A 9,539-nucleotide genomic window follows, 5' to 3' on the forward strand; every position below is an offset into this window, starting at 1 on the left:
ATACTTACCTGGCGTGGGGGCTACCGTGATCAACAAGGCGGTTCCCCCAGGGCGAGGCCCCTCCATTGCACCTCGGTTGGGATGACCCCTGCGATTGTCCCTAATGTGGATAACTCGGGCGCGCAATTTTTGGTAGTCGGGACTGCGTACGCGCTGTCCCGGTAACAAACTCTCAAATTTCAATATGATGAAAACACATCTTTCACTCGCGTATTATGAATAACTTTATGAAAGCGATTTTATCTCAATATTTCATAAAATATTCGCGACAACTTTGGTAATCGCGCTTAACTATCACCGGCGCCATGGCTTAGTTGGTTAAAGCGCCTGTAACAGAAAATCACAATCACAATCACAAGTCTAGTAACAGAAGTAAATATTAGGGACATCTTTGGTAACTCTAGTTACCTATCACGGCCGCCGTGGTTTGTATGGTTAAGGGACCGATTCTGCCGCATAACAGAAAAATGTTGTGGCAAGGCTATGTTATTGTTATGCCATGTGATTAGTGTGCAGTCTGGCATATTTCTCAGATTATCATATAGAAAACATAACCTATAAACCGCACAAATGTCCAAAAACTATGTTAGGTAACAGGGTCTTTCTGACTCAGCTTTATAACATACGAGTGACGTCACAGTTCACTAAGGTTTGAAACTTTGTCATCAGTAGGGTCATTACTGATCCACTGTTACCGTATGATGAGTTTGGGATATGAATTTAATGATTCACACCCGCTCGGTTTGCGGTCATTTGCAACGACGACCGGACTCCGAATATCTGATGGTAATTTTAAAAACAATAATAAAGATAAAACACTGAAATGCTTTGGTACTTCTGCAATAATTACTTACGCCAAGTCACTGATCGAAATTCTAACTACGCACTTGTGACCAGTGGCGTACCTAGAACTTTTGCCGCCCAGGGCAATCTCCAGATTGCCGCCCTTTCAATTATAAGTCAGCCAAATAGTAGTTTTCATAAATTAATACAAATAAACTAGTGGTGCATGGCATCGTGCCTTAAGTCAAATTGCTGGAACTTCCCGTACCGAAACATAAAATTTTTAAAAAAGATTTAAAATTTTTTGAAATCTGAAAAAAATATTTTTGAGAATTTCGAAAATTTTGAAAAAAAATGACTTTTTTTTAAAAATTAGTTTTTTTATATTTTGAAAATTTGTAACTTTTTTCCAAATCAATCGCGCTGCGTAGCTGTTTTGGTAACGAAATATCGAAGCGCGTAAGCGTCGCGTTGCAGTCTAACGGATAGACATCGATACGAAACCTATAGAAATGTACATTGTTCTTATTAATAAAATCTCTAGAAAATATCAGATAATTTGACGTTCATATGTCTAATGATCATTTTGGACCGCCAAATGTAATTTTTTTTACTTTTTCTTATTGAATCTCTGTAACCGCTAGACCTGTCATCCCAAAAACAGTTCTTCGTTTAGTCAATACAAATAAAATGTTTTCTGAATTACTTAAATCGGACGCTTCGTTCTCTTAAAAACTAAATAACAATTTTTGGCTTTTTTGCCCAGTATCTTTGAAACGGCTGAACCTGCCTTTGCCAAAAACTAATAAGCACGTCTTATCAGTACGAATCGAATGTTTTGTTCAAATCGGTTGATGCGTATTCTTACAATCATCGACGAAAGTTTGTATCTAAATACACACACACATCCATTTTTTCTAAGGTGTGGCAAAATTCAGAAACCTCTGAAACGTAAAGATATATAAAAATTTTCACTTTCGATTTTTTTTTGCAATTACTATATATAACTTAACCTACGGAAAGTAAATAAATTATTAGTTAAATTAAAGTTATTTAATCAATATTAATTAATACACAGAGTAATTTTTTTAGACATATTTATAAGCACTCGTTAACATATTTATATAATGCCCTAAGACTTTTTTGCAGATCTAGCAGACCGCCTTCCGCCAGCCCTTTTTCAAAAGAAAAATTGATGATTTAAAAAAATATTGATATATCACTTCAAAGTAATCATATAAACTTTTCAAAAGAAATAACATTTATAAGCTGATATCAAAAAAATTTAGGAAAAGTCGCCGAATAAAATCGTAAAGATGCTCATACGAATTCAACGAATTTTAATGAATACAATAAAATAAAATTATTATCCTGTTCTTGAATTAGAATTCTAAATTTACAGTTAAAATTATTTATTTCAAGTATATATGTAAGCATTAGAACTTTAGGCAGAATTCAAAATTAAAAACGTAGAAAGTTAAAGTTATTTATTTCAATTTTTATTTATCCAAGTAGTAAGGTTAAAATTATTTATTTCAAGTATATAAGTGAGCATTAGAACTTTAGGCAGAATTCAAATTAAAATCCACGTAGAAAGTTTTTTGAATCACTGAAATCGTTTGCTTAGTTCTCTCAAAAACAGATATTTTTTGCACATTTTGCTCGGTATCTCCGAAACGACTGGAAGTGCCTCTGACAAAAACTAATCACCACTTCTCCTCATCATTACAAATTGAATTTTTTGGATCAATCAAATCGGATGTTTCATTCTCTCAAAAACTCGATTTCTATTTTCTGTACTCTTTGTTTCGTATCTCCGCAACGGCTAGACTAATCAGCACATCTCCCTATCATTAGGAATAGAATGTTTTTGAACCATTCAAATCGGTTGATCCATGCGCCCGAAAACGTGAACGAATAAATGCGGACACACAAAACACACACACATCCATTATTTCTGCCAAAATGTTCAGAAACCTTCAAAACGTAAAAAAATGGATAAATTTTTATTTTCGATTTTCGGCCCATTACTATAACTTACCCTACGGAAGTTAATAAATATGAAATGAATACAACTATGTAAAAGTAAATTAAAAAATGCCGCCCCAAAATAAGTGCCGCCCGAGGCGGACCGCCCCCCCCCTGATTAATATTTATATTATCAAAATACCACAATACTTATTTTAAACAATATCATTTTATCCCACCTATTCCTAATACTGATTATAAATTAGTAGAAATTTATAATCAATATTATTTTATTATAAATATATGTGTATGTTAGCAGTCTCTGCTTAATGTTTTAGAATAAATCGTTGTAATGAGTTATCTAGAAGTGGAATCTACTTTAAAATTGTCTGGAAAGTTTAATAGTTTTTTGGTTGCAATAATATAATCTATTTCAATTTACCAAATCCTACTACGGTAATACTTCTTTTTACAAAATTTAATATAATTAAAAATTTTATAAACTTTCTCAGACTTGCTACGCTATTCTTTAAATTATGATTTTCGGTCCAACATTTCCGTGGTTATATCTACAAGACACATACATCTTTAAAAGATTTAATATTTATTTAGTATTTAAAACTATTTTTTATATGTATTTACATATGTTTTTTTTATATTCTCCTCCAGACTTAATATCGATTGATAATTAACACCGAATATCAAATACTTCTAGTAAAATTACAAACTGATATGTAAGAATACAATACTTCAAAGTTAATTACAATATAATTATTGCAATTTAAATTCCAATAAAAATTATATTAAATTGAACGTTACAATTTAATTTTCAACATACTGAAACCTTCTAATGATTCTACATATGTAGTATATACTGCCTGCCTGATTCTACATATGTAGTATATACTGCCTGCCAGAGTTAAGTTGCCATCAGATGTCAGTACTGTGATAAAATTACCAAATCAAACTTCAAAATTTAGTCTGGATGAAGTCAAGACAACCTTGCTGCTCTTTTCTGTAACTTGGATGCGCCAGAAGATACTTGGCACGATACTGGCACACTCGAGAGCTGATACTGACTTGATTTGGGAAGAGAGCTGAAGTATACGACCCGGAAGTGCAAGAGTGTAGTGAAATTTAAAGTTATTAGAAGCTAGTTTATTTTGAAGAATATTTCTTAAGTATTATTACAAGAAGATAAAGAAAATCTATAGTCAGGTGGGTGTCCCCAACACAGAGTTTCCTAGGCATAAGCCTAGGAAATCTGTCAAAAGGCTTGAAATCAAAAGTAACAAACAAACAATGGTACGAAGTAAAAAGAATAAAAAAGAAAACAGGTACCAGTCACTTACTGACCGAAGTGATATGGATACCGACCTCGAACTAGAAGAATTTACAAAGGTTAAGTCAAGAAAGCGTGGCCAAAAGCAAGAAACAATGGAAATCATACAAGGGAATAATGACACGAAACCTATAGAAGTAAAGGTACCACCGATAATAGTAAAACATAACTTAGATCTCAGGGCCATAAACTACATCCGAGATGTTACGAAAGTTAATTTTACCATACAATATATTAAAACGCATACCCATAAAATATATACTAAGACACTAGTAGATCATAACAAGATAAAGAGTACATTAAGAGATTGCAGTTACCAATTTTATACGTATTCCACTGGAGAAACAACAAAGAAAATCACACTAACAGGCTTACATCCAGCAATTACTGAGTTAGAGGTATTTGAATTACTGAGTGTACGACGTATTCTTGTGCAAAAGGTCATACAATTAAAGAAAACCTATTCTGATGGACAAAAACATAATCTACCAATTTATATAATTATGCTTGACAAATCGCAAGACATGTCAAAAGTAAAAGAAATAACGAACTTAAATGGTCACATTATTAAATGGGAAATGTATAAGCCAAATTTCAAAATCCTACAATGTCATAAATGTTTAAGTTTTGGACATACGTCTTACTCGTGTGATATGAAATATAGATGCATTAAATGTACAAAAGCACATTCTCCTGGCTGCTGCCAAAAATTATCAGAAGAAAAGCCCCAGTGCGTTAACTGTAAAGACTATCACCCAGCAAACTATTCAAAGTGTACATCCTTACTGAATTACAAGGCTAAAAAACAACAGATTCATGCAGCCCTTGAACCTAAACCTATGACAAGAAGCTATTCTGAAACGCTGAAGCCGAGAGATGCCAGACACACTGTCCAGATGGAACTACCAAAATTCCAAGCTATTCCTGAACAAAGAAGTATACCATCAACTTCATCGAATCAAGATCCTGATTTTAACTCCACCGAGGGCATTTTTGCTGCAATAAGACAAATCAAGTTGCTTTTTTCAGATCCTGAGGTAATAAAAATTTTCAGGGAACTTTATGCACTTACAAAGACTATAAATACTAACATGACATACAATGAAAAATATACTACAATTTTAAACTTTCTTACTAAATGCCCATAATTGACAAGTATGGTATAAAAATAATGTTTTTCAATTCAAATGGAATAAAAAATAACATTGATGAACTCAGACAAACGATCGTTACAATGGACTTAGACATCGTATTAATAAATGAGACTCACTTAAAACCCACTGACAAATTATACATGAACGACTACAAAATATACCGGAATGACAGAAACATGACAGGATGGGGTGGTACAGCAATATTTATAAAAGCTTGTATCAGACATGAAGAATTACCGTTATTATCTGTAAAACACTCTGAAATTACTGCTATAAATGTGTTCAATAGAGGACGTAAAATAACTATTGTCTCCATATATGTTCCTTCTGCAAAACTATTGCATGCAGACTTACATAAAATATTCAACTTAAATCCAAGAGTTATTGTAGCTGGTGATTTTAATGCGCAACACATAATGTGGAATTGTAAATATAATAACACAAACGGACTCAAACTATTTAAGTACTTAAACAAAAACCATGATACCATTCAACTACATTATCCTCAGACTCCAACTAGATTTCCTGCGATACCAAATCAAGACCATAGTACAATAGATTTAGCCCTTACAAAAAATCTATCTATTTTTCTGAACCTATAACCAAATCTTTATTTAACTCAGATCATAATCCAGTCTTTATAAGTATCTCAAACCCACTTGACGACAATCCTCAATCCTACAAAAATGTTTTAGATTATAATAAAGCCAATTGGCTGCTCTATAAGAAAAGTAATAAATGATAATATATGTCACACCAGACAAATTGACAACAATGATAGTATAGATCAAGCTGTAGAACACCTAACAACTACTATTACTGATGCCATAAGTAAAACCATTCCATTGCGAAAGTTCACTTCAACACAAACAATTAGTTTACCTTTGGAAATTATATCCAAAATTAAATTAAAAAATCAAATTAAAAAGTTGTGGCAAAAATCAGGTGCCACGTTCCTCAAAGAACATTTAAACAGGCTTACTAGAATAATTACTGAGGACATTAGGGTTTATCGTAATAAAATATGGGCTGATAAACTAACAGATATTAACTATTATCCAAATAAAATTTGGTACACTGCAAAAAGACTGACCCAAACTTTTGCTCCCATACCATATTTACATACAAATTCCAATAACTTTGCAACAACGCCCGAACAAAAGGCCGAAATTTTAGCATCTAACTTCGAATTAGCACATCAGTACAATCTTTCTATTACTCAAAATGCTTTTGAACAGACTGTTAGTTCCAGTGTAAGACAATATATAAACAATATTTATAACCAAAATCACAAAATAGAGATAGTAACTGTTGCGGAAGTTATAAATATTATTAAGAAACTGTCTAATAAGAAAGCTCCAGGACCAGATGGTATACAGAACTTAGCAATTAAACAGTTACCTATTAAAGCTATTATTCTACTTACACGAATAACAAATAAAATTTTTAAAAATGGATACTTTCCTGTGTCATGGAAATGTTCTAATGTGGTACCAATATTAAAGCCAGGAAAACAACCAAATCTACCACAAAGCTACAGACCTATAAGTCTATTGAATACAATAAGCAAAGTAGTTGAAAAATTACTGCTTGTTCGATTTAATAAATTTTTAAGTGTTAATAATATCATACCAGAAACGCAATATGGTTTCAAACATGAGCATTCAGTTCTTCATCCACTAGCACAGCTAGTTGAAAATACTGTACTAAATTTTAACAAAAAGACACACACTGGTCTTGTACTAATAGATTTTGAAAAAGCTTTCGATACAATTTGGACAGATGGACTGTTGTATAAATTAATAAATTTACAATTTCCACATTACATAACAAAAGTCATCATTTCATATCTTAAAGATCGTACATTTCAGGTTAAAGTAAATAATAATCTTTCAAATCCTAAACGTATAGTAGCTGGAGTGCCTCAGGGATCCTTGCTAGGACCAACATTGTTTAATACATATATATATGATATCCCTACTGACAGCAAAACAAATACATTAACATTTGCGGACGATACTGCTGTGTTCACATCATCAAAATCAGTAGCGTTGATAGCTAACAAGCTACAAAATCACATAGATAATATAGCAAAATATGCAGAAAAATGGCACATAAAAGTAAATCCCATAAAAACGGAAGCAATAATTTTTTGGAAAGGAAATAAGTTGAAAGAAAAGCCTATAGAAATAAAAATTTCAGGACAAAAAATTAAATGGACAGATGAAGTTAAGTACCTAGGAGTAACGCTTGATAGGAAACTTAACTTCAATACACATATAAAAAAGAAATTGGCGCAAACATATGGGCTTCTGAATCTTTTAAGACCATTATTGAACACAAAGAGTGTATTAAATATGCGTAATAAAAGAAGAATATATCTAACGCTGATCAGGCCATGTCTGATGTATGCTGCCCCAATATGGAACATGACATCGAGGACAAATATTAAAAAACTACAAATTTTACAAAACAAATCACTGAGACTAATACTGAACTGATACGTGACCCAACTACCGGACACTACTACTCAACAAAGCTCTTACACGAACAAGCAGACATACCGACTGTGATTAACCACATTAAGAAAATGACGGAAAACTTCTACGAAAAATGCAAAGACCATACCAATAATAATATTAGAACCCTCGGACAGTACACGCCTGATATCATATGGTACGGCAAATATCCAATGCCAAACTACATTCTGGACAACACAAATAAGAGTATCTAATAATTTAAAGAATGTAAATTAAATATATATTTAAAGATTGTGATTTTTTTTTGAAGAATGTTTGAACTTTCTTTTTTTTCGATCACAAACCATTATTTTATTTTTAAAACAAAATGTATAATTTAAAGTGGATAGTTTGTAGTATTAAATAAGAGTAAAATACTTTTAGTAGTAAACTCATAAATCATGGTTATTGTATATTATATTGTAATATATTGTAATAAAACAGAAATAAAAACTAAAAAAAAAAAAAAAACTTTCTGTAACTTTTTTCCACCCCCTTTGAGGTAAAATATTTTTGGGAGCCTCGTTTTTATTAAAAGACGAGGCCAATAAGCAATTTAATCTAGTTGTAAGTGCCTTAGGCAAGTTGCGTGAACTTTATTAAAATTAAACTTCTCATCGACTCAAATTTTTTGATACGATCGGCAGAGCCGTTTCGTTAGAAAAGTGCAAATATATTTGGCCATAAATTCTGAATCAATTTTGAAAATACAAAAACCATTCGAAAGAATAATGGGAATCGGGTTCATTAGTTTTGTGCAAAGATCGGCCAGGCCGTTTTTACGTAATTAATTGTAAAAAAAAAATTATCGACGATTTTAATGAATCCATGGCGATAGAGTATGTATTATACAATATTATAGTCTTACTAAAAGTAATTCAATTATAAAACTTAGGGAAAATTTGGATTTTTTTTAGGTTTTATTTTTGTTTTATTACAATAAATTTGGGAAATTTGGTTTTATTCGGCCGCGCTTTCAAAAATACTACATAAATACCGTGTATGTATTTAGCACATATACTTATAAATCACTCATAAATAAATATATTGATTTTTCATTGACTGACCGATAATTTTTTTATTGATTAATAAAATAATTCATACATGTGGGGAACCGCTATTTATTTTTTAATATTATTTTTCATTCATATATATTTATATATATACAATAAGCGAAAAATAATACATTTAAACTTAGCATTTATAATTTAAATTAACTATTATCATTTATGTGATTATGAAGAAATGGATATAGACGTTTCGGCGCAGAATACCTGCCACTATGTGGCGCTACAGAGTATTCCCCTATCTACTATCACCGCAAAATATAGAATGGTTAAGGCATGGGTCACCTCTTGAGACCCTTAGGCATACTTACCTGGCGTGGGGGCTACCGTGATCATCAAGGCGGTTCCCCCAGGGCGAGGCCCCTTCCATTGCACCTCGGTGGGAATGACCCCTGCGATTGTCCCTAATGTGGATAACTCGGGCGCGCAATTTTTGGTAGTCGGGACTGCGTACGCGCTGTCCCGGTTATAAACTCTCAATAAACTATATATGAAACACATCTTTCTCTAGTGCAGTATGTGTCTACATTAAAGTTTTTTTTAATAATTCATAAAATACTCGCGACAACTTTGGTAATCCTAATAAACTTTCACCGGCCCCGTGGCTTAGTTAGTTAAAGCGCCTGTCTAATAACAGAAAATCACAAGTCTAGTAACAGAAGGTCACGATTTCATTTGCGTTAGTTGTCTCGAGATATTTTTTAAA

At 32.2% G+C, this 9,539-nt stretch overlaps 2 non-coding genes across 2 annotated transcripts; both read left to right on the forward strand.

The window, feature by feature from the left end:
• On the forward strand, nucleotides 1-162 carry LOC113389843. The gene has a single exon (XR_003368272.1). It is a non-coding gene; the product is annotated as a U1 spliceosomal RNA (small nuclear RNA).
• Nucleotides 163-9,136: 8,974 nt separating this feature from the next.
• LOC113389852 lies at nucleotides 9,137-9,299 on the forward strand. The gene has a single exon (XR_003368280.1). It is a non-coding gene; the product is annotated as a U1 spliceosomal RNA (small nuclear RNA).
• The last annotated feature ends 240 nt before the right edge of the window (nucleotides 9,300-9,539 follow it).

Source organism: Ctenocephalides felis, unplaced genomic scaffold, assembly GCF_003426905.1.
Source record: "Ctenocephalides felis isolate EL2017-DRISC unplaced genomic scaffold, ASM342690v1 CF-g0.4_SCAFFOLD_03573, whole genome shotgun sequence".
In the NCBI taxonomy this organism is placed as follows: domain Eukaryota; kingdom Metazoa; phylum Arthropoda; class Insecta; order Siphonaptera; family Pulicidae; genus Ctenocephalides; species Ctenocephalides felis.